A 27,732-nucleotide genomic window follows, 5' to 3' on the forward strand; every position below is an offset into this window, starting at 1 on the left:
TTATAGATTTTGAGGTATTTTTGAAGGGCTTCTAGGTGTTTTTCAAGCTAAAATTGAAGTATGGGTGTTAGGTAAGGAGTTGGGGCTTCAAAATTAGGATTTTGGGAAGGTTGTGGAGATTTCTTGACCTACTTTTTCTAGGGTTTTTTCTTTGATACGAAAATAAGGTGTGAAGACTCCTATTTATAAAGTTTTTTAGAAGAATTAGGATTTGATTAGGATTTCTTTTAGGGTTTTAATTAGGGTTTTGACTTTAGTCTTATGAGATTGACTTAGTCTTTAGGGTCTTAATTTAGGGTTTTAATTAGGGTTTTGACTTTAGTCTTATGAGATTGACTTAGTCTTTAGGGTCTTAATTTAGGATTTTGACTTTAGTCTTATGAGATTGACTTGATTAGTTTAGATTAGGGTTTTGATTTAGGGTTTTGACTTTAGTCTTATAAGATTGACTTGAGTAGTTTAAATTAGGTTGTTGACTTTAGTCTTATGAGATTGACTTGAGTAGTTTAGATTAGGATTTTGACTTTAGTCTTATGAGATTGACTTTAATACGTTGACTTTAATCTTTCTTGGTTGACTTTTAATATCTTGACTTTAGCCTTACTTGATTGACTTTAAGATTGACTTTAGTCTTACTTGATTGACTTTAATTTTTGGAGAACCCCTTTAATTCTTTGGGGCCCCAGATGGAGGGGTCCTTGAATAAATATCCTGGTAACCATCAACAATTTTGCCTGAAAGCCTGATTGATCGATTTTTTAGTTTAAATTTTTAAATTAATTTTATTAATGTTTCACTTTACATTATTTAAGGGTTTATTTATTAATTTCAAAAATTTTAATTATTAAAATTGTAAAATTATTGTTTTGCCCTCGGAGATGATTTTTTACGTTTTAAGTCATTTTTCAAAGTTTCAGGATGTTTTGGAATCAGTTTTTCATAAGGAATTCAATGGTAATGTTGGTTTTTCTCATTTATGAAGTTTTTTGTATAAAATGGTCGTGAACTTTATGAGGGGCATAATTTTGTCGAATTTTGTGAAAATTGGCGAAATGATTTATTTGGTTTCCATTTTTTATTTTATGTGTTTGAATGAGTTTTCCTAAGCGTAACGTAGGCTCTAGGATTGTTTTGATGTTAGGGGTATTTTGATAATTTGGCCATTTTTAGTCGTTTTTATCACGAAGCTTCTTTTTGTCTGCAAGATGATGATTTCTATGTTTCTGGGGTCATATTTTCCTAGCGTAGCGTGATTTCTAAGGTTTTGTCAGTTCGAGATACCTCATCCGAATTTCTAAAACATATCTGGTAACAAAATAAAGCATTGGAATAAACATCCATCATTGGGAACTGTTGCGATCGGGTTGACGAGTTGATTAATCAGGCGAGTGCAAAAATGGGGTGTCTACAGGGAGTTATTTAGCACTTTCTACTATGTGGTATGAAAGAAAATATTAATAGAGAGCCAATCATCAGAATTGGATTTGATTAGTCGTTGTAACAAGACCTCAATTCAATCAAAGAAAAATGGCTTAGAATAAGTTTACCAAAGAAGAGTCACTCGTGCTTTTGATAGGAAAGTGAAGGTATTAGACATACAAGTTGAAGATTCTTCATTTAAAGAAAATCTAGCAGTTGTCTCCAACCCAATAAAGAAAATGTAAATCCAATAGGGAAGGTCCTTTCATCACTAAGATAAGACTATTTGAAAAAACTATTAGACTTAAAAAATCATAATAACGTCAAAATGCTAGAATCAGTCAACCTTGGCTAGATCAAGCGGTATTATATCTAAGGAGGCCATCTTTGGCCAAACCAATTTTTCTATTATCCAATGTCTCCTTCCTTAGCCCTTGCAACTGTTTCAAAAAATAAAAAAAATAAAAAATAAAAAATTTCTTTCCATTTTTCAACCCGATCACCCAACCTAAAAGAGGAAATGTGCTCAAATTACGTTTTGGTCTAATCCCAAAAATAATTGGGGTACGTAGGCAACCTTTGAAGTTACTTCAGGCCCAATCACTTCAAAAATAAAAATATATTCCCCATATACAAAAGAAATAGAAGATCCGAAAGAAGAAAAGTAAAAGGAAAAAAAATAATGTCAAAACGGGGAAGAAAATTCAAAAAAAAAGAAAAAAAATTAAAAGAAATGCCACACAAGGGGCATTCGGGTTTTGAGCCACAACCTACCTTTCTTTCTAAGCCCAGTTCTAAGCCCACCTATGGAAGTTCTCCTAAGTATCGTGTGAAAAACTAAGAAAAATAGTAAAACATGATTAAGTAGTAATTCTAGAAGTTTAGAAGGGAAGAAAAAAATGCTTATTAAGTTGAAAACCCGGAAAGGCGACTTAGAAAAATTTAAGGCAAGCTCGCAAAGTTAAAAATTGCAAAGGACGGCCTTGACAACAATTAGAGAAAAGAAAAAAATGAAAATATTGCAAGCTCGTTAGATCGAAAACCTGAAAAGGCGATCTAGGCATCGAAAACTTAAAAAGGCAATCTAGGCAAAAGTCAAAGCAACCAAAAAGAAATTTCAGCCAATTTGAAAATCCAAAAAGTAGCCTGAGACAAAACATTCAAAGTTCGAATGGCCAAGCTTCATCAACCTTGGGGCAAACAAGCAATCATCATGCAATTAATACCCAGTTTGACCCAAATATAAACTTAGTGAATACAAGTATCTCGTCTAGGATTGATCTAAAGAGCTTCATGTCCCTAAGTGAATCGACAAGGAGAAAGAACAGATTCTATGATGAATTTTATAAGAAAATATTTTACTCCAAGTTCTTTAAGCCTAACTCAAAATCTTCAATTAAAAGTTGAAATTAAAAGTTAAACTTTTATTGTGCTTTTGCTAATCAAAGATTTCAAACTTTCTTAACAAGGGGTACTTTTCTTTTTTTAATTCGTGTGATTTTTCCCCTTACACCAGGGAAATTCTTTTTCAGAACTATGTTCAATTATCCCTAATGCAATGCTCCCTATCAAGATAGGGGCATTTTATTCTAAAGCTTAATCATTTTCGATCCTAAAGGATAAGGTTGATAGCAATTTTTGAAAACCCCTGAGGTCCAAATATAGTTAACATGTTGACCTGACTTTCATAAAATCCAACTTTTTATTTAAAAAAAAATATCAAATGCAATGATAATCCCCTATTTTTTTTGCCCCAAAAAAATAGTTTATTACTCTTTCACCCTGAGTGGGTAGAGTAGGACTCCCAAAATAATAAGTTCATTACTTTTTCACCCCGAGGAGGTAGAGTAGGACTCCCCAAAAAAACATAGTTCATTACTCTTTCACCCCGAGTAGGCAGAGTATGACTCCCTAAAAAATAAATTCATTACTCTTTCACCTAGGGCAAGTAGAGTAGGACTTCCAAAAAATAAGTTCATTACCCTTTTTCACCCTAAGTAGATAGAGTAGGACTCCTCCAAAAAATAGTTGATTACTCTTTCACCCCGAGCAAGTAAATTAGGACTCTAAAAAAAATAAGTTCATTATTCTTTCACCTTGAATAAGTAGAGTAGGACTCCCAAAAAAATAAGTTCATTACTCTTTCACCCCGAATAGATAGAATATGACTTTCAAAAAAAATAAGTTCATTACTCTTTCACCCAAGGCAGGTAGAGTAGGACATTCAACTTTTGCTATAATTTTACTCAAATTATACTCAGTTTAATTCCTCACAAGTTTTCTCTAGGTTTTACCAAAATTTTATAAAGTCATTTTACTCAGTTTTTTACAATTGAGTTCATTATCCTCCCATCATGAATGCATAGAATGGAGGAACGCCTTTTAAAATCATAGCTACACTATTGCACAAACGTGCACTCGTATTGCATTTGCTTCAGTTAAGGAAAATATTTCAAAACTCAAGGACTTGATATTTTTTACTCCAAGGAGAGCGTACCTTCAAAGATCAGGACGCCTCGATAAATTATCAAATCAGGCTGTAAAATGAGTTATCACTGGCTTTGGCATTCGGATGTCACACTATCTACACAATAGATTGGCCATCTAGTTTGTTTCCACCCTCTACCAAAGAAGGGCATCTATAGACATCCTATTTTTGCATTTGTCTAACTCGACAATTCGTGACTTAGTTGTTATGGATTCCTAATAATGAGAGTAAAGAATCTGAAGGCTTGTGAGTATTGTCCCCAATTTCTCTCATTTCTAGTCCTTACATATTACGACTTGACATAAAAATTTACGCACACTTTGGATCGATGCACCTTACACCCGATTTAGCAAGTACGTATACTTAAATTCGCAACATATTTCAATAACTTGGAGATATTACGATACTAGAAAAATACTACCTTGAAAGTTAGAAATAATCATGTTGAGATTGTGAAAGCGCCCTCGATCCGCGGGGTGTGCGGATCCGCTTTTGACCCTTGAGGTTTGGGAGTCGCCACCTAGTTATTACGGTCTAGGAACCGATCAATGACTCTAAATGGATAAAAACTAATCTAAAACCAAAAAAAACTGAATTCGGGGATCAAGTTACGGGGTTGGAAGGTGTTAGGCACCAACCCCGCCCGGCCAAAGCCGGTCTCTACTAAATTCCCAAGTAAATTACATTGCTAAAACCTAGATAAGAAAATAAATAAAAATAAAAGTTTACCTTTCCGATGGCAAGGACTTGGTTCCCTCAGATCTGACAAAAAGAACTCCTTGTACCGTGCTCCCTTACTTCGTTCTGCTTCCGGATTTGACTTCGGATATCCGAGGCAAGGTATCTCCTTATTTTTGAATCTGAACTCTTCAATTTCGTTGTGGATTTGGGGATGTTTTTAGAAGGCTTTTGGGTGTTTTCTAGACTAAAATTGAAGGAGGGATGTTAGCTAAGGAGTTGGGGCTCCAAAACTAGGGTTTATGGGGGGCTAGGGGAGCTTCTAGACCTACTTATCTTAGGGTTTATTATTTGATACGAAAATAGGGTGTGAGCACCTCTATTTATAGATTTTTTAGGGGTTAATTTGGATAGAGTTAGTGTTTAATTATATCTCTTTTAATTAGAGTTGTGTTTTAGTTAAAATTGTTTTTGGTAGAGTTGTTGTTTTAATTAGAATTGTTTTAGGTAGAATTGTGTTTTAATTCAAATTGTTTTAGGTAGAATTGTTTTTAAGTTAGAACTCTATTAGATAGAGTTATTATTTAATTAGATCTCTATTATGACTTTTGGTCTTATTCGATTGACTTTTAATGTTTTGACTTTAGTCTTAATTGATTGACTTTTAATAACTTGACTTTAGTCTTGCTTAACTGATTTTAATTTTGACTTCAGTCTCACTTGATTGACTTTAATACATTGACCTTAGTCTTGCTTGATTTACTTTTAGTTTTTGGAGCACCCCCCTCCATTATTTCTTTAATTCTTTGGACCCCCAAATGGAGGGGTCCTTAAAGAAATATCCCACGAACCCTCAACAATTTTGCCTGAGAGTCCGATTGATCGATTTTTTAGGTTCAAATTTTTAAATTAATTTCATTAATGTTTAAATTTAATTATTTAATGTTTTATTTATTAATTTCGGAATTTTTTATCATGAAAATTGTGAAATTACCGTTTTGCCCCCGGAGAGGACTTTTCACGTTTTCAGTCGGTTTTTAATGTTCTAGGATTTTAGAATCGGTTTTTCGTAAGGAATTCAATGAGAATGTTGGTTTGTGTCATTTATGAAATTTTTATGTGAAATGATTGTGAACTTTATGAGGGGCATTTTCGTAATTTTGTCAAATTCTGTTAAAATTGGTGAAATGATCTATTTGGTTCTGATTTATGTGTTCGAGAGAGTTTTCCTAAGCGTAACGTAGGTTCTAGGGTTGTTTTGATGTCAGGGGTATTTTGGTAATTTGATCAATTTTTAGTGATTTTTATCGTGAAGCTTCTTTTTGGTCTGCAAGATGATGATTTCTATGTTTCTGGGGTTGTGTTTTCCTAGCGTAGCGTGGTTTCTAAGGTTTTGTCAGTTCGAGATACCTCATCCGGATTTCTGAAACAAATCTGGTAACAAAGTAAAGCAATGGAATACACATCCATCATTGGGAATCCTTGCGATCGGGTTGACGAGTTGATTAATCAGGCGGATGCAAAAATGGGGTGTCTACAGATGCCCCTCTTTGGCAGAGGGTTGAAGCAAACTAGATAGCAAATCTATTTTGGTAGATAGTGCGATATCTGAATGCCAAAGCTAGTGACAGTTCATTTTGCAGCCTGATTTAGCAATTCGTCAGGGTGTTCGGATCCTTGAGAATAAAGCTCTCCCCGAATCAAAAGGTTGTCAGGTCCTTGAGCGCAAACTCTCACTAACGGTGTCAGATCCTTGAATTTTAGAGAATTCTCCCTGACTAAAAAGTGCAAATGTGCAAGTGTGTGCACTGTGTGAAACTGAGTAAAACTTGAGAATAAATTGAGCATAGTCTGAGTATAAACTGAGCATAATTTGAATATAAACTGAACAAAATTTGAATATAATCTGAGCATAAACTGAGCATAGTTCCGAAAAAAACCTTGGTGGTAACTGAGCATAGTTCCGAGAAAACCCTCGGCGGTATCTGAGCATAGTTTCGAGAAAACCCTCGGCGGTATCTGAGCATAGTTCCGAGAAAACCCTCGGCGGTAACTGAGCATAGTTCCGAGAAAACCCTCGGTGGTATCTGAGCATAGTTCCGAGAAAACCCTCGGCGGTATCTGAGCATAGTTCCGAGAAAACCCTCGGCGGTATCTGAGCATAGTTCCGAGAAAACCCTCGGCGGTATCTGAGCATAGTTCCGAGAAAACCCTCGGCGGTAACTGAGCATAGTTCCGAGAAAACCCTCGGTGGTATCTGAGCATAGTTCCGAGAAAACCCTCGGCGGTATCTGAGCATAGTTCCGAGAAAACCCTCGACGGTATCTGAGCATAATTCCGAGAAAACCCTCGGCGGTATCTGAGCATAGTTCCGAGAAACCCGAGAAAACCCTCGGCGGTATCTGAGCATAATTCCGAGAAAACCCTCGGCGGTATCTGAGCATAGTTCCGAGAAAACCCTCGGCGGTATCTGAGCATAATCCAAGATATCCCTGGTGGAAAATGAGCAAAATCCAAGATAACCCTTGGCGGCATCTGAGCAAAATCCAAGATATCCTTTGGCGGAGACTGAGCAAAATCCAAGATAACCCTTGGCGGCAACTGAGCAAAATCCAAGATAACCCTTGGCGGAAACTGAGCAAAATCCAAGATAACCCTTGGCGGCAACTGAGCAAAATCCAAGATAACCCTTGGCGGCATCTGAGAAAAATCCAAGATAACCCTTGGCGGAGACTGAGCAAAATCCAAGATAACCCTTGGCGAAAACTGAGCAAAATCCAAGATAGCCCTTGGCGGAAACTGAGCAAAACTGGCAGAGGAATGAATGAATTTTGGAGAAATCTGATTAGAACGAACCAGAGAACGAATAAATCTGAAAGATAATGAATCTGGAAGAGGAATGATCGATTCCAAGAATGATTGGATCTGAAAAAGAATTTGGAGAACGAAAGAATGCCATATCTCCTATGTGAGATCAAAAATGCTTTTGTTTGAACCTCAATGATGTATCAAAAAGTTTTATGAATTTAAAACATGAGTTTTTATTTCTTTTGAACCTCAAAAGTTTTTCGAAAAAACAGTTATCAAGAGGGTAACCTTAAGTTTGGGGTTCCTATTATTTTTATAGGATTAACATTGCTCGAAGACAAAATGCCCCTAGTTTGACAATGAACATGGCCTTGAAAATAATTGAACACATCGTGTAATATAAAAATGCCCCTAGTGTAAGGGGGAAAGAAGAAAGAAAATGCCCCTTGTATGAAGGTTTGAAATAATTGATTACCACAAGCGCAATAAAGACTCAACTTTTAATTTTGATTAATTTTATTAAAGATTTTGATTCAGGCTCAAGAGAACAAAATATTTCCTTTTGGGACTCATCATAGAATTCACCCTTTTCTCCATTGGTTCACTCGGGGAAGTAAACATTTTCAGATCGATCGTAGACAAGATACTTGTGGCTTCTGAGTCTATGCCGGGTTTAACCTAAGTATTGAACTTGATTATTCGGACTTCTGATGTTTCAGCTTGGACTGCTCTCAGCTTGGGATCTTTTCATATTTTTCTTTGTTGCTCTAACTTTTGCCTAGATTGCCTTTTCAGGTTTTCAATCTAGCGAGCTTGCTCTCTAGCTTTTGCCTAGATCGCCTTTTCAGGTTTTCGATCTAGCGAGCTTTTTTTTCTTCTTGGCTCTGATTGTTGCCAAAGTTGTCCTTTCAGATTTTCAACCTTGCGAGCTTGCCTTAATTTTTGCCTAAGTCGCCCTTTTCGGGTTTTCAACTTAGCAGGCTTCATCATTTTTTTTTTATCTTCTTTTTCTCCTCTACACTTCTGAAGTTACTGTCTGATCATGCTTTGATATCTTCCTTGACTTCTCACACGGTACTTAGGAGGACTTTTATAGGTAGGCTTGGGACTGGGTATAAAAAGAAAGGAATTTTGAGGCTCAAAAACCCAAATGCCCCTTGTGTGGCATTTCCTTTTAAGTTATTTCTTTTTCTTTAAATTTTCTTTCCCACTTTGAATTTCTTTTTCTTTTGAATTTTCTCTTTTTTTTTTTTTTTTTTTTGATTTTTTGATTTTTTTGTGGGGAAATAGATTTTTTTTTTATTTGATGTGGTCGGGCCTGAAGTAACTTCTCAAGTTGCCTACGTACCCCAGAATTTTGGGATCAGACCAAAACGTAGTTCGAAGTTTCCCTCCCCTAGGTTAGGTGATCAGGCTGAGAAAGAAAAAAGGCATCATTCATTTTTTTTTGAAAAGGCTACAAAGGGTTGAGAAAGGATATGTTGAACAGGGTAACTGGGTAATATGAGGATTGATTCGGCCAAAGATGGCCTCCCTAAATGTAGTACCGCTTGATCTGGTCAAGGTTGGTTGGTTCTGGTAGTTCAACTCCATCATGATCTTGAAGTCTGACGACTTTTCCAGACAGTATTTCCTTAATGAATGAATTTCTCCAATTTAGACTTTCTCCTATAGTCGATGAGGAGTGTTCAATTTTCTTTGAAGTCTGATGAGCTTTGACCTTCTTGTCAAATGCACAGGTGACTCTTCTTAGATAAGCTTGCACATTGTATAGGGCTTTAACTCGTTTTCTTCGATCAAGTTTAATTCTTCATACTGCTGACGAACCCAATCTGTTTCTAACAAATGATTTTCCAATAAGACCCTGAGAGACGGAATTTTCATTTCAACTGGCAAGACTGCTTCCATGCCATACACTAAAGAGTAGGGAGTAGCTCCAATAGAGGATCGAATTAGGGTTCGATATGTCCACAGCGTGAATGATAATTTTTCTGACCAATCTCGATGTTATTGACTCATTTTCCTGATGATAGTCTTGATACTTTTACTAACTGCTTCAACCGTTCCATTGATCTGAGGGGGTAGGAGGATGATTTGTGATTCCGGATCTTCAACTTTGAACACAGAGTAATGATTTAAGCTTTGAAGTACGACCCATTATCAGAGATCAGTTCAAAAGGTATCCCCATATCGATTGATAATATGTGATTTGCATTCAAGATGTAGTAAGGATAGTGTTGATGTATTTTATAACATCTTCTTTGATTCCATCGATATAGACGAGTCAATATATAATCCGTGTTAGACAACACCCAAACTTGCACCTAACATATCCTCATAGGCCCACGTGAACAAGTCTTCGAAATTTCTAAGAAAATTCATTATCCCCTTGTGTTCTTCTGGAGATAAGATGGTTTCTATTTGAATCTCTTTAGGAATTTATTTCTGTTCCGAGGTCAATAACCTTTGCTTTCTTGAGCCCGACTCTTATCTTTCTTATTCAGGAGAAAAATATATCTTTGAAGCTAGATTATTAGTTAATTCTTTAATGCGCTTGAGGTATTAAAAAATTTTCTTTATTCAATCAAATTCAGAAGGGACGACAGACACCTCTATAAACTCAATAAATTAACTCGACTCAATAGGAAAAGAGTAGACTCGATCTAAAGAAAATATGACATTGAAAAATTGGACTCGAGCTAACTCAAATAACTCATGAAAACTCAATACAACTACCCACAATGGGCTTGATTAGGACTGAGGACTGAGACATTGCTTACAACCAACAGGATTGAGGCACTATGATCTTCAAAGAACAACTGGATGATGTTGAGAAATTTGAGGTCATTTCTGACTGTTGACTTGATATTGATGTTTACTCTAACTGACCGGATTTACAACCCTAGATAGACGATGGACGATTGAGCTTAGATACAATGATAACCCTATATGACCCCATCAAAGGTAGATTTAGTCAATTTCGATATTAACCCCTTGATAACATTTTTAAGAATCATTTTATTGAGGTTTGTGCACCAATCCATTAATTAATCCATTCACACAATGAGTATTTGAAAAGGAGATATTTATTCAAAAAAGAAAGATAATTTTATTGAAAATGATTGACAATATGTTCTTATTAAAACATCTTTCAACAAATTTGATTTGAATTATTTTTACATGGACGCTTGGTTTTGTCTTGATGGTCATCAGGATTGCTATCAGGCTTGACCCTCTTGGTTCTAACAACTGGCTCTCTGAATTCTGCTGGTCCGTCCGGATACCCTAAGGTGCGCTTGTTCCATGCTTTCTCGATGAGGTGTACTAACTTTTCAGTCAAAGGCTCGGGGGAAAAGAAAGCTCTGGGTTGAGATAAGGATAACTCTATGGGTACATCATACTGTTCTGGGATCAAATTAGGATGGTAAAAAGATGTTTCTTCTAAACCCATCAGACGGACATAGTAGGATCCTTTGGTTCCTAGAACAGGGGGATCAGTCATCCACCAAGGGCACCTAAAATCGATATGACGAGCTAAGCGAGAGTCTAACCATTTACTCCAGGCTTTGACTGAGTTGTGACGCACTAACAGGTTTTTCTTGGAGAAGTGTTCTGGCCCATATTCGAGGTTTGAGGGAACATCTACAATCTTAAGACGATCACAAAGCCACATATAGAGTAAGTGGGGACTTCCTTTGAAGCTTTCCCGCTCACCATTTTTTATGGCATCTAGACCTGAGAAGGTTTCAGCTAAGATGAGGGGCACTGGGTTGGCTTTCCTCAAGAGTTGAGAGGCTAAATCTATGAAGGACTCAGGGATAGTTTGGCCATCACTATTAGAGGTCAGTATGTATTGGGCTAGGATTCCTAAGCATAATCGATAGTCTCTAGTGGCTCGCCAGGCTTCGGGTTTTACATTGATAGGATGACTGCGGGAGCGGTACGGGCCCAGTAAAGGTACTAAATCCAGTCTCCCGTTATGGATTATGGCCTTGGCTTCTTCTTTGGAAATATTCAATCCTGTGGCGAGGGCACCAGAATATCCGGTCTTCAATGAGGGCCGGACTAGAGGTCCTGAAGTGGATATCCCCATAATACCACAAAAATCCTCGTAAGTAGGGCACAAGTGTATACGCCCAATGTGGAATATGTGAAGGTAGGGGTTCCATCGTTTAGCCATAGCATGTAAGAGGTTCCAGTCTATCTCAAACTCATGGAAGTAAAGAGCACTCCTCAACATGAATCTCCCAAAATTGATCTTCTCTACAGGGTGCATCCCTATGACGGTTGTTTTGACTAACTGATCGATTGGGTTATCACCGGCGGCTAACATCCTGGTTTGACACAAAAGAGGATTTTAGTACTCTTCCAATGGTCCATGTAAAAGATTAATTTATTTTCTTTTGGAAAATTTCATTCTTATGAAAATATTTTCTGGAAAATATATTTTCTGGAAAATGTTTCTTCTAAAGAACACTTCTTTTGGAAAATAATCTTTTTTGAAAAATATTTTCTTTCTCTTCTTTGAAAATTCGATTTCCATTTTGATTTAACTGGCCCGGTCCATCATGATTGTTGGATCTGGATGGAATGGGTCATCATTGTAAAAGAATGGATTCTTTACTAGGTCGGTGCACCCGTTTTAATTTTCAAAAATAAAATTTCTTTGATCCTTGAGGACAATCATACACTTTGATCTCATCATTCACATCACTCACATACATTCATCCAACAACAGGCATTCATTCAATAAACAAGGACCGGGAACACCCACGATAAGTTCGAGTCGTGACCTATGGGGAAGGTTTCTAGACTCTAGGCTTACTACGTGCAATGCATTTTTATCTGGCCACCCTTGCCCAAGCACACCTATATACCTTTCGATACGTGGTGACTTGGTTTGATATACCGTATAGGTGATAATCTAAAACCTCATTCACTTCTCTGAAGCCAAAAAGGGCCAGTTTGATCTCCAGTTGAGAGGTGGCGCACAATGCTGAGCAAGGGCCCACTTAAATACCTCTCGTCTAGAATAGACGTAGTCTATCCCCCTCGTACAGTAGGGTACAGCGGGGCAAGATCTTGCTTAGGCACCGGTTTTGACCAAGAAGTGCAATTGATATACTTAGATTACCTTTTATACCTACGGGTACGAATCAAGAGTTGTAGCTTTCATAAATGGTTTGGCATCCCACGAGGGGACCGACCACGTACTAGTACTACGTTGGCAATCGGGACATGTGACTGTGTGGCTTACAATAGGACAAAGGCTCAGGTCACCCCAGCATGGGTGCATCAATATGTCTCTCAGAATCACCTGATCAGACGGTATTGATGCCCCAGTTCGATATACCCTAAGGTACGTGACTGGAGTTGTGGGTTTCATGAATGACGTCGCATCTCCGAAGAGACCGGGCCACGCACTAGTGCCACGTTGGCTAAATGGGACGTGTAAGTGAGTAAAGCAGTAAACGTGCATGTGGTGTGTGCAAAGCAAGGGTGGGGTGTGCCCGGGGCCTTTTTTCAAACAAATGGGCCCATGGCCCAATCAAACCAATCATTATAACATGAATTATATGGATCTAAGCATCATTCCAATCACATAAACATTTAATCATGATCAACATTATGACCAACATCAAACATGCATTCCCAATGATATTATGGCACATTAAATAGGCAATTATCACAAATTAATAATATGGTTCGAACCATGGAAATAAGCATGCACATCACCTTCATATACCAATCATGGTAGTTTATAGTCCCGATCATCACAATATTTTGATAAATTTCATAGTCCAATCAAGGGTGTTTTGGGGCGACCCGAAATAATTCGAAATTTCTAAGGGTTTTGAATTAAGTGTATAATAATGATCAATGAAATAAAGAGGATGGTTTTTTATTTTTATTTTTTATCATTATTTTTCTTTTAAAACCGAGTCTAACCCAAAAGAAATTCAGAAAAACAGAAAAACTTGAACATGTGTTGCTGTTTAACAATATTCAAAAAGATGATTTTGCTGTTTTTTTTCTAACTTCCTTCCAATTTTTTTTATTTTGATTTTTTTCTTTTTTTAGAAACAAATTAATTTCCTCTCTTTTTAGAAAACAAACTGATCTTAAAAAAAACAAAATAATTTTGGGAAAAACAATTATATGCCGCTGCCAATGATCGAATTCATCCGGCACATGTCGAGATCGGTCTTGCTGTTTTAAAACAGTAGGATATCGTCGAGCTCAACGTCGAGATCAGAAGCTTAACGTCGAGATCAACCCTTAACAGCAGCATAGTCGTCGAGATCAGCATGTTATCGTCGAGATCAAGCGTCGAGATCATCATATAACAGCAGCTAATCGTCGAGATCATCCTAGAACAGCAGGCTAATCGTCGAGATCAGCCTAGAACATTATACCAGCGTCGAGATCAGCCTTAGGTGCTGTTTTAAAACAACAGGGCCACTATTACCAACTCGATATTTGGCCATTAACGTTATTGGTTATCCAGAACCGAGAGCACCAAAGAGATATAACAGATAACTCGGAAAAGTTAATCAAAAAAATGCAGAGAGTACATAACATATCCGAGTTGCAGTCATGGAGTTTCATGAGGATAAACTTCCATCTCATCTTGCTGCGATGAAAATTCCCCATGAACTGTCTCTTGATGATTCCGGTCTTTTGTTTGAAAAGAAGAGAGAAACTGAGATTGAAACAAATCTCCATAGAGATCCTCGCATTCGAAATCGAGATCAACGGTATCTACCTCACCAAAACGACTGATCAGAGAAAAAAAAAACAGCCACCAAACTTAAGACTTGAAACGATATTTGAGTAAAGAAAAAAAACTCAACAACAGCACCCTACCAGTCCCAAAAAAACAGCCACAAAAATCAGGAAGGAGAAACGACGTTCGAGTTCTCTGATCCCAATCAAATCTCCCATCTCGTACAGAAGACAACGCCCCCTACCAGTCCCTTAGTTCACCATTGCTTGTTCGATCAAGATGATGGCTACTCCGATTGGTTGATATTTAGATCGGTCGACATTGCAAACCAAAGCGTGGTTTAGGAACAATCGGGGGCAAGGTTCTTCGATCTCTGTTGAGACCGTTGGAACCAAGTGAGGAAGACGATGTGCGGACTTTAAATAAAGGTTTTTATTTTTGGCACACCAAACAGGTGTAAACGAAAAAAAACGGCAGTTTACTTGTGGCACACCAAAGGGGGCTGCTGTTGGCAGAAACTTCAAAAATATTTTTTTTTTTTTTTTTTTTTGAAACTCTATATGCTGTCAATGGACAGCATGTCTTGCCTAATAAATTAAAATAAAAACGAATACCTACCTAATAAGCGAAATAACAAATAACTAATAAAAAAAAATCCTTTTTTTTTTTTTTTTTTTTTTTTTTTAAGGAAAACGGTCAAATGTTAAATCAAGCACACACCCAAATTTTCAATCGAAATATACTTATATATGTTAAAAAAATCATGGTCCAAAAATCTCCTCCTCAATAAAAGTATTCCTTCGAAATCTCGTATTATTTCGGATCATTCCGAATGCCCTTGATTAAACCATAGAGATGATATGTTAAATCAAAGTGCTCCAAGTAGAATCAAACAATCAATGACGTACCAACAAGAATAAAATAATAAAGAAGCAATAACATGAAACTAACTAAAAATTAAATAAAATAAGCAAAACAAATAAAACTAGGTCATTGGCAATGTCCCCATACTTGGAGTTTTTCAAGTTTGATCCTCAATGTCCCCAGTGGAGTCGCCACTGAAAGCGCCCTCGATCCGCGGGGTGCGCGGATCCGCTTTTGACCCTTGAGGTTTGGGAGTCGCCACCTAGTTATTACGGTCTAGGAACCGATCAATGACTCTAAATGGATAAAAACTAATCTAAAACAAAAAAAAACTGAATTCGGGGATCAAGTTACGGGGTTGGAAGGTGTTAGGCACCAACCCCGCCCGGCCAAAGCCGGTCTCTACTAAATTCCCAAGTAAATTACATTGCTAAAACCTAGATAAGAAAATAAATAAAAATAAAAGGTTTACCTTTCCGATGGCAAGGACTTGGTTCCCTCAGATCTGACAAAAAGAACTCCTTGTACCGTGCTCCCTTACTTCGTTCTGCTTCCGGATTTGACTTCGGATCTCCGAGGCAAGGTATCTCCTTATTTTTGAATCTGAACTCTTCAATTTCGTTGTGGATTTGGGGATGTTTTTAGAAGGCTTTTGGGTGTTTTCTAGACTAAAATTGAAGGAGGGATGTTAGCTAAGGAGTTGGGGCTCCAAAACTAGGGTTTATGGGGGGCTAGGGGAGCTTCTAGACCTACTTATCTTAGGGTTTATTATTTGATACGAAAATAGGGTGTGAGCACCTCTATTTATAGATTTTTTAGGGGTTAATTTGGATAGAGTTAGTGTTTAATTATATCTCTTTTAATTAGAGTTGTGTTTTAGTTAAAATTGTTTTTGGTAGAGTTGTGTTTTAATTAGAATTGTTTTAGGTAGAATTGTGTTTTAATTCAAATTGTTTTAGGTAGAATTGTTTTTAAGTTAGAACTCTATTAGATAGAGTTATTATTTAATTAGATCTCTATTATGACTTTTGATCTTATTCGATTGACTTTTAATGTTTTGACTTTAGTCTTAATTGATTGACTTTTAATAACTTGACTTTAGTCTTGCTTAACTGATTTTAATTTTGACTTCAGTCTCACTTGATTGACTTTAATACATTGACCTTAGTCTTGCTTGATTTACTTTTAGTTTTTGGAGCACCCCCCTCCATTATTTCTTTAATTCTTTGGACCCCCAAATGGAGGGGTCCTTAAAGAAATATCCCACGAACCCTCAACAATTTTGCCTGAGAGTCCGATTGATCGATTTTTTAGGTTCAAATTTTTAAATTAATTTCATTAATGTTTAAATTTAATTAATTAATGTTTTATTTATTAATTTCGAAATTTTTTATCATGAAAATTGTGAATTACCGTTTTGCCCCCGGAGAGGACTTTTCACGTTTTCAGTCGGTTTTTAATGTTCTAGGATGTTTTAGAATCGGTTTTTCGTAAGGAATTCAATGAGAATGTTGGTTTGTGTCATTTATGAAATTTTTATGTGAAATGATTGTGAACTTTATGAGGGGCATTTTCGTAATTTTGTCAAATTCTGTTAAAATTGGTGAAATGATCTATTTGGTTCTGATTTATGTGTTCGAGAGAGTTTTCCTAAGCGTAACGTAGGTTCTAGGGTTGTTTTGATGTCAGGGGTATTTTAGTAATTTGATCAATTTTTAGTGATTTTTATCGTGAAGCTTCTTTTTGGTCTGCAAGATGATGATTTCTATGTTTCTGGGGTTGTGTTTTCCTAGCGTAGCGTGGTTTCTAAGGTTTTGTCAGTTCGAGATACCTCATCCGGATTTCTGAAACAAATCTGGTAACAAAGTAAAGCAATGGAATACACATCCATCATTGGGAATCCTTGCGATCGGGTTGACGAGTTGATTAATCAGGCGGACGCAAAAATGGGGTGTCTACAGATTGAAAGAAATCTCACGCCAAAATTCGTAAAAATCTACAAAATCAACAAAATGACAAAAATACCCATCATGAATTTTGAACCTTTGAAAAATCTCGAAAGTACCTCCATTGCATTCATAATATGATTTCGAGTTTAATGAGACCCAAATCGAAGAAAATAGAAAAACTTATGAAAAATCACAAAAATGATCGAAATGTTTTTAAATGTCTAACTTTGACTTAGATAGCTTGATTCTTAGGAAAACATGATAAAAAATTAAAAAATTCTCAACTAATCAAATTCAAGTTTAAATTTAAATCAAATTAAAATTAAAATTTGAAATCAAATTAAAAAATCAATTTAATCAAAATCAAATTTAAAGTAAAAAATCAAAATCAAATTTAAATTCAATCTAAACATCAAATTCAACTTTAAATCAAAATGTCATCAAAACCAAACTAAAATTCAATCTATCAATTAAAACTCGAAATGAAATTAAAAATTAAAATATAATCAATCAATAAAAATTTCAAATTAAAAATTAATTGACCTAGAAAATTAGAATTAAAATTAAAGTAGTCATTTAAAAATTGAAAAGATACAAATCAACTAATCACACACTGAATCAATAAAGAAAAATCAAAGTACGAGTAACGTGGGATCATGTAATATTCCGAGTTTTCGATTCATATCTTGAGAAATAATAAAAAGTGAAATTTTGAGAAAATTATGAAAGTAAGACTTAGGGTAAACCTATAAGATTTTATTTTGATAATTTTTAATGAAATCTAACATCACCGTTGGATTCAAAATGGTTGAAAAACATATTTTAGCCTATAAGCACACCTAAATACGAGTCTGAACAGAAAAGTTGCAAGATACTTGATTTTCAAGTTGGACTAGGCTAAAAAAATAACTTTTTGCTAGAACAGGAATTTTTAAAATTTGATCACACCATTGGATTCATAACGAAAAATTATAAAAAATAGACTATTTACTCATCATTTTTTAAGTCCAAAAAGTTAAATTATCGTAAAAAAATATAAACAACATCAATTTTAAGGTCCCACTACGTTGAAAAAGTAAATTTTTGTTAGAGATAAAATATATAGAATTTGACCACGCTATTAGATTCAGAATGAACAATTATATAAAATAGAGTATTCACTCGTCACTTTTGGAGTTCGGACGATCAAGTTATCTTCAAACGAAACAATATTAAAAATGTCGACTTCGTCGTGCAACTTATATAAATAATTTTTAAAACGAAAATCAATGCCTAAAAATCAGCTAAGACTTTTTTCAAAGTATTTGATTTTTCTCCCAATTTTTAACCTTAGATTCACTGCGAGTGGATTGCCATCGACTTTTGACGAAGAAGGGAAAACGTCCGCAGCATCGACCTCTACAAAACCCACCAAATTTCTTTTCTTTTTCTTTTCTCTTTCTTCCCATTTCATCAAAACTCTATCATATGAGATATGAGGATTTTGACTTTTAAACCTCGGATTTCATCTATTTTGAGGTCAAATCATCCTCCGCTGTAAATGGAAGAAAGGATGACGACATCAAGAACTTCAAAATTATCAGGTTCGATTTAAAAATCAGTTGCCTCAATATCCGATCCACCTCAATTTTTACATTGATTGTCTTGATTTTTCGCACACGTGTTTCAATTCTATCATATAAAGATTGGTAGGGACTCTCAATTTTTATTGGTAACCGTAGATTGTGAAAATTGTATGTAGGATTTTAACGAAAATTTGTGATGTGTTTCAAAAATATAGAATTCTTTTCGTTATTTTAAATTCATGTCAAATCTTCATGTTTGATGGGTTTAATTATGGTTTATAACAAATTATACATGAGTGGGACATTTCACTAGGTTATTTTCTCTAGTTGGGTCCTGTACATTGCTTGGACCCTATTTTGATATCAGTTTTGTAAATTTTCAAATTAAATGATAAAAATAAATTTTAAAGTATGAAAAGGGATTTAATATTTAATGAATTCATATTGAGTGAATGAATATTAAAAATGAATGATGTGTTTGAAAAAGTAAAAAGTGCATGAATCGAAAAAGGAAAAAAAATATACGGTAAAATGTTAGAATCACACTTAAGTGGTTGTAATACCCCAAGTTTCTACTTTATATCTCGAGGAAACCAAGTATTGAAATCTCGAGAAATTTTTTTTGATAAAGAACTTAGGATAAAATACTCATATTATGTTTGGTTTATTGTTAATGAAATCTAACTTCGCCATTGACCTTAAAATGGTTGAAAAACCTATTCTAAACTATAAATACACTCGTATTCGAGTTCGGACGAAAAAATTATGAAAATCCTCGAATTTCTTATTAAGTGGGATCAAAAATAGTGAATTCTTGATAAAGCAAGAATCTGTAAAATCTAAATACACCATTAGGTCCATGGAGAAAAATTATAGGGAATAGAGTATTCATTCGTCGAATTCTGAATTCGAAAAGTCAAGTTATCACCAAAAATAGAAATAGAGGAAAAATACCAACTTTGCCCTCAAAGTCTTAAAAAATAAGGAAAAATTTGATTTTTTACTCTTCACTTTTATTTTTTTTTAATAACCTTCAAGCCTTAGCTCTTGGAGAACCAAGGGTTTCTACCTTTTTTCCCTTAGATTCTTCGAAGTTGAGTGACCGTTGAACTTCGATAACAAAGAAGGAGTTGAAGTCGACGTCGAGCTCTACAAGCTCATGGTCTTTGAACCAAAATTATCTTTTGTCCTCTCTGTCTCTCACCAAAAATCAGCAAGTGGGTTTTGACTCATCCCACTCAAGGGTTCATTTACTTGGGAAATGATTGTTCTTCATTATAAGAAAAAGAAGGGATGTTGTATCTAAGAATAATACAACCATCCGAGCATTTCGCATCCAAGACCACGAATCTCGACCTTCACGCTACTCTTTGCCTCTGATCAACCGTCGAAAGATATACAAATAGGATGCCTTTCCTACTACCCTAAAGTTATATGATATTTTTCATGAAACATAGATTTAACCATTGATATTATTCTCCTCTAAAGATGTATCTAAGAATCGACAAAGTTCATATAGTTTAGATTCAGTTAAGCATAATTTTAGATTTCTATCAATTTGATTCCATGTTAGGAATAGGGATTTAACATATTTTTATCAAGTTTTAACATTAGTTTCATGGGTGGGTCGAAGCATTCGAAGAACGGAAGAAAAACCCGAAGAAATGGATCAAAAGATCAAAAATTCGTGAACTTGTTTAGTGCTGTCAGTTCCATCGACACTTGCCGCAGGCCATTCTATCGATCCCACCGACAGCCACTGATAGAAATATTTTGACAAAAACTATTTTTGGCCTTTGGCTTGCCTTCATCACAACTTATACATGAATTCACATCCTTCATTTCATTACAAACATTTAAGTAAATGTCATTTACTTTAAGTTCGTTAATGAAATTAATGTTTTACCCACCATTTTAGAATAATGGGAATGTTTTAAAGATTCAAATCTCAAAGGATCAAAATCTGAATTTTGATTTCAAGAACAAAACATAAATTTCGACGTTTTCGACAAGTTTTCAAAAGTCAACATCTTTCGCATTACTTTGAATTAAGCTATAAAAGTTATATAGTGTCGAATCTCATGTTGAAGGCTTTTATTTTCAAAATCCATTTTCAATTTCGACAACTTTGAGAAATCACTTTTTCTAACACTTAGCCAAATTTTGACAATTTTCCAACTTTTACGCCTTATAGTTTTATCACGTTTTTCGAGCCTTTTGACTCAACCCAAACCATCTAATGGAATTGGTTGATGCCATATGGGTCTCGAATAACTTTAAAAACAAATATATTTTGATAGATATGTAGGAAGTTGGGAGATAGATTAATTGATTGATTGATGAATGGATAGAGATAACGTAAGTTTTCGATTGAATGATGGTGCAGTACCTCCAGTCTTAAGTGGCCATGCCACATAAAACATGATAGACGGATAGATGGATGGGTGAATAGATTGATGGAAAGATAGAGGGATACTATTAGAGGATACTACCGAGCTTGCTTTTATTTTTGTAAAAAGAAACTAGTATATATAATATACAAACGAACTATTTTTTTTTACCAGAAAAGAGTTGTAGAAAACCTAGAAAGAGTGATACGTTGTTGTATATCCGGAAGCGAAGGGTCAATCTAGGATTAACACTAGATCTCATATGCTCTTTGGTAGTATCGCATACCTTAGAACATATTACAGCTTCTAAGATCAAGGAATTTCTCTTACTTCTTTCTTGGAGAACGTTGTGTGGAAATGAGGTCTCTATATAGTGTAAAGGTAAGCGGGGTTCACATGTATTACCTCTTGATAGGCTTCGACGCGAGGGGTCTCCTGAGTTAGTTAATGATCACTGTTAGTCTATAGTCATCAAACGGTCGACCTCACCGTTAGTTGAACTCAGTATTGGATTCTTTATCAACGGCCAGTCTGAGCCAAATAAATGGTCATCCAACCGTGGTATGCTAGTGACTACACCATCGAGGTGGTTATATCGACGTGATCCTTTACTCTCTTAGAGATTACACCATCATGTTCGTATTATGTATCTTTTCTTTAATTATAATATTGATAACCGGTTTTCTTTCGAAAATTATATATGTTATATTTGATGATAGATTGAAATTTAAGTCAACTATTTACTAATTATGCTTAGACAATTTCTCGTATATTACATTATGAAAAATCTATATGATTTAATTGTTTAGATGATTACTCGAGCATGTATGACTCGTTATTAGAATGACATTCATCCTGTTGAGTAACATCCCCCTATTACTCACCCTATCCTTCACCCCTCTCAGATTGCCCAGCTTCTGAGGAGCCTACTTGCAGGGAGTCATTCGAGGAGGTTTCCTTGAAAAGTTATGTCGATGATATACAACCTCCACAATTTCAAGATCACTATAGGAATTTAGATGCTATCTATCTTTTGATTCCAAATTTTGTAGGAGATGATGTATCTTTTTTTTTATTTGTATTTGGGATATAGTAATGATGTTGAGGATTGACAGAGATCATGATTTTGACTTTTAGCTTCCGCTATTCTGATTTTGAAGTTAGTCAGTATAGCTTTCGCTGCGTATAAATTTCATCTTTTAGTATTATTGTTCTTGTTTAATTATCAGGTTGTGTGTATGTTTACCTCACACCTCAAGATTTTGACTAATAAATCCTCGGGATTCGTGTTTAGGATTTCAGAGCGTGACAAGGGTGATGTTTGCATTTTACATTATAATGTTGTGTGTAGGTTGGTGAACAGATATCCAAGGATAATGATATTGGTTGCATGTTTATTTACTTTCTGTAGCACAAAACGTAGTTTATATTTCTAATTTATTATTTATTTTAAGCCGCATGGCCACAGTTACATGGTAGGAAACTAGATATTCGTTCTCAACTCTATAATCTTAATTTCTTATTTGATGTTAAAGAAAATAAATGATATGTATATATAACTAATTTGTAAACTGTTAAAGAACTTGTTAATACCTAAAAGGATAATCTATCATATCATTCGGAATGATATAATATCCTAAGATGTATGATAAGGACAACCAAACTCATACGTGGTATGGGACACGTATGAGAGTGGAGTCAACACTAGAATCCGGGTTTATTCCTATCTATTTTTACCAATGAACGAATGGGATTGTATATTTGGGAATCACATGCACGCTTGATAGGCATAAATAAAGATGATTAGTCAGTGATCATTAATAATCTATAGTCGTTGAACGTTCTGACATATTGAAAAGAGACCCATTACTTATGATCACGCCAATCGACCAGTCTAAGCAGAATAAATGGTCTCGCAAGTATAGTAAATAACGACCAGCCACAAAATCAGGAACTAATACTTTATTATGAAACATCATGTCTCGACTAGGAGCGATCCAGTCGTGAATCCCAACTCTTTAATTTCACTACTCTACCATTGTGTATTATGTATCTGTTGTCTTATTTTAATATGTAAAATGAAATGCATATTTAATGTTTCCATTTAGTAAATTAGATTTGTATAAAAATAACATGTTATAGTGAGTATTGTTGATTGGTGTAATGTGAGTTTTAAAATATTTAGTTGCTCATCCTTGGTTATATGTACCAGTTAATCAGAATTTATTCAGTAAAATATTACATATGTTAAAATGATTTAGTATGCTTATTCATTTATGTTAGGAGAGGTTATTGGCAGGAATTGTTTGCTTTCCTACTTGATAACCATTGTTACTCACCCTTTCTTTCTTTATTTTTTTAGTTTCAAATCTGATACTTAGTGAGGCAGGTATAGAACACGAGTGAGGATCATCTAATGGGTCAGATGGATGATCAAAGTCCATTACCTAGTGAGTATTGGGACTATAACCCCTAGTGATGTCAGTTAGGACTTTTGTTAGAATGAAGACTTTTTGTATAATCTTGTATTTTGTTTATCCTTTCATACTCTGATCTATCATACATTATTAGATGAATATATCCTTTCACTAGTATTATATTTTGTATATATATATATGCAAGATATAATGTATATTATTTATCAGGTGAACTAGGTATTTAATGCCTTGGTATGCTAACATAAATAAAGGAAACCATGTCGAAATTTCCAGGTACCACCTAATACCTCGAGATTTGACAAGGGACTTTGTGTTAGTGCTTCAGGGGTGTCACAGATCAACCCCCATTCTTTTAAGAAGAATGTGATAAGTAAAAGGAAACAAAAGAAGCTGCAGTATGGGACGTTCGAATATGAACAAATAAAATGAAAATAGAAAAGAAATTTCCTTATAAAAAACCCTCTTTTCTTCTACGCTGGTAGCTGGACTCCTTTTCTCTATTGTTCCTTGTGGCTTTTCTACCAACTTTCTTCCACGTTTGAGAGCTCCGCTACGTCTCTCTCTACTGGTTTTTCTTTTACATTTTTAAATAAGAGAACTCCCTCTCCCTTATGTCTACCTGTCTCACAGACACCCCACATTACTTCCTTTCCCCTAAATCTCTCTTTGTTTTTTTTTTAAGTTTTTAAAAAAGATAACTACCTTTCTCCAGCTCTTTCTCTCTCTCTTTCTCTTTCTCTCTCATAGAATCCCCACGTTTCTTTTTTCCTTTCTATTGAAGTAACGCCCTCTTGCTCATCTACATCTTCTCCAATTCGGTCACTCTATTCTGGACAGCAAAAAAAGAAAGGGCGAAAGAGAAAAAGAGAAAAGGGACAAGTCTAACTTATCTGGACTATAGCATCTCAATACCTCTCCTTCCTTTTTTTAACACCCAAAATAACCCGCACAGCCCCAACCATCTCTTTTCCTCTCCTTTAGAAATGCCCCCAATATCACCTCTTCTGTTCTTGAATGCTCCAAACCACAATCACTATTTTTTATTTTTCACTTCTTCTCCAACTCATCCCAACAACAACAGCTCTCTGCCTTCTTCTCCAACTCGCCCAATGGAGATGCGTGTTTATTTTCTTTCATTTTCTCGTATAGCCAACAGCCATAGCAACCAGCATGACAACTACTCACAAGTTTTTCGCATTACTTTTGAAGGAACATGCCCGTTGTTACTTCGTTGTTAGGTAAGTTTTTTATTTTATTTTATTTTATTATTCACTTTTTTCCCATTCTAGGCTTCATGGAGAAAATCTTTCTATTCTTTTCAAGCCCTATTTGGATTTCATCAATATCAAATGTTAATTTTAACATTGTAATCATTGTAGAGTCTATCAAGGGAGAAGTCCAATTTTTTATACTTTTGTTATCGAAATTATGCAATTTTTTGGCCTCATAATCATCATGTTTTGGTCGATTTACGATGGGAGAAGTTTATTTTTTATTTTTTGTTAGATAGGATTTTAAACAAAATTTCTGTTATTTTGTAATAGCTTCATAATTTCATGTTTAAATTGATTTTTATGATGAGTTCGTGATGGCTTGAATTTTGTGGGGATTGGGAGATTGTTCTGTTTTACTTGATGAGTACGCATATTTTGTTTGATGACTATCTTAGAAAATCGAAAGTTGCACATGTTTGCCCATTTGTTTAATTTAGAAATTGGATGAATATGAAAATTTTCAGAGTTGAAAAGTTTTCATGCATTCCTATTTTATTAGTTTCCAATTTGGTAATTTATCATACATTTGTAATTTTATAATTTGGAAAGTTACATTAATAAATTTTCTATTTTTGGAAAATTCATGTTCATAACTTTCTATTTTAGAAAATTTATATTTAGAGCTTTCAAATACGAAAATTTCACAATTTTGTATCTTGGGAAAATTCATATCCATTAACTTCTAATTTAGGAGTTCCTATTTTTTCCAATTTAAGAGTTTCATATTTTTCTATCTAGAAATTCCATGTTGATTTATAATTTGCTAATTGAAAATTTCGTACTTTTCTAAAACTTTCTATTTTGAAAACTTTGTATGCGCAAATTTTTAATTTGGAACTCGTCCTATATTTGTAATTTTTTATTTTAAAAATTCTTTTTTATAAATTTCTAATTTGGGAATTCATCATATTTGCAAATTTTTTATTTGAGAAATTATCCTAATTTTAAAACTTTATAAATTGCCAATTTAGAAATTTCACTTTCATAATTTTCTAATTTGAAGATTTTTTACAAATTTCTATTTTATCGGATTTGAAAAAAATTTGCATATGTGAATTTTTAATTAGAAAATATTGTCATGTGAACTCTGGAACATATGATATGATTTGGGTTTTTTCAAAGTTTCTCCCTTTTGCGAAATTTGAAAAATCATGTACTATTTGAAGGGATTTTAGCCATAAGATTCATTTAGTAAATCTGATATAAATTGATGATTGGACCCTAGTTTGATTTCTGTCTTTTCTGTCGACCATAGGATAGTTTTGGATCATAGTAGAGATCGATCATCTTGATCGGGTAGGTTCAGTGCCTAACACCTTCCGAAACTCGTAACCTTACCCATTTCTTTTATCTATGGACTGATCTATATCTATTTGGAGTTATTTTTGGCTCCTAGACCTAAACTAGGTGCGACTCCAATTCTTAGAAAATCCCCCATTTACCAATCAAACCCGTTTTTCACTATTTAGTGAAAAAGAGTCAAAGCGATTTGAGTTTCTAGAAGAATTATCGGGTTTGTCACCGTGTCGCGAGATAGAATTCTCAATTGACTTAGTGCCAGGCACAGGGCCTATTTCTATTACACCATATCGAATGGCCCTGGTAGAAACTCAAGAGTATTCGACTGAGTTCCTCACCTTAGGCAGCATCGGTTCTGTTTGTCAAGACGAGGGATAAGTCGCTTCGATTATGCATCGACTATCGGAAGCTGAATAAAATGACCATCAAGAATAAGTTCACCCTTCTGCACATCAATGACTTGTTTGACCAACTACAGGGTGTCCTGTATTTTTCTAAGATAGTTTTGCAATCTAAGTACAACTAGTTGAGAATCAGGGAGGCAAAAATTCCAAAGACTACATGCTAGACTAAGTTAGGACACTTCGAGTATTTACCGATCCCTTTTGGTCTAACGAATGCATTGACAACATTTATAGTTATGCACTGGATATTTTGGGAGCACTTCGATAGATTTATCATCATATTTTTAGTTGGCACTTTCTGAGAGACATCCTAGAATCATACTATACATCTTACGAGAACCTAAGTTATATGCCAAGGTTAGAAAATGTGAGTTTTGGCTTTGGAAGGTGATTCTTAGGGCATGTAGTATTTAGTGAAGGAATAACAATTGACCATTCCAAAGTCGAAGTCGTGTTATCTTGAAAACAACCAAAGATAGTGATAAACATCCAATGTTTCCTTAGGATGGCAGGCTATTATAAAGTATTTATTAAGGGATTTTCTACTCTTGTGACACCATTAACGAGACTAACTCAGAAAAATGTCTGCTTTGAGTAGGATGATAATTGCGAGACTATCTTTCAAGAATTAAATAAAAGATTGACGATCGCTCTGATTTTAGTATCTCTGATTCTAGACAAAGGTTTGGCGATATTTACTGATGCATCTAGGATTGGCTTGGGGGTTGTATTGATGCAGTTTGGGAAGTAGGGGTGTATGCATCCAAGAAATTAAAGAATCATAAGAAAAACTATCATATTCATGACCCAGAGTTGGTTGCCATAGTGTTCATACTACGCTTATAGAAGCATTACCTATACGGAGAAAAGTTCAAAGTATTCTTTGATCATAAGAGGCTCAAATATATATTCTAATAGTTGGAATTAAATATAAGATAGTGATGTTAGATGGAATATCTCAAAGACTAAGAATTTACCCTTGAGTATTACCCAAGAAAGGTGAATGTAGTTGCCGACATATTGATATTAAGGAGGAACAAGGTAGCCCGTATGATGATAAAGGAATGGCAGTTGCTTAAGCAAGTCATAGAAACTGTGTTTGAGACTTTGAGGGAAAAGTATAGACCGTACATTTATGTGGGTACACTGAAGATCGAAAAATGAACGTATAGCACGAATTAAAAAATCTAAAAAAATAGATGAGGACATTCAAGAATATGAATCGAGAGCTAAGGACCTAGCCGATCTAGATTGGTCCCAAGTATCAGATAAGGTTCTTAGCTTTCGGGACAGGATGTTGATACTGTAGGAGTCATAATTGTAGTCCGATATACTAGGTGAGGTACACTGTTCTTGATATTCTACTTACCCAAGAGGTATGAAAATGTATAGATATTTGCACAGTAAAATATTGCTGGAAATTAAAATA

The sequence above is a fragment of the Akebia trifoliata genome, chromosome 12 (genome assembly GCF_017979445.1).
Source record: "Akebia trifoliata isolate Shusen 1 chromosome 12, ASM1797944v1, whole genome shotgun sequence".
In the NCBI taxonomy this organism is placed as follows: domain Eukaryota; kingdom Viridiplantae; phylum Streptophyta; class Magnoliopsida; order Ranunculales; family Lardizabalaceae; genus Akebia; species Akebia trifoliata.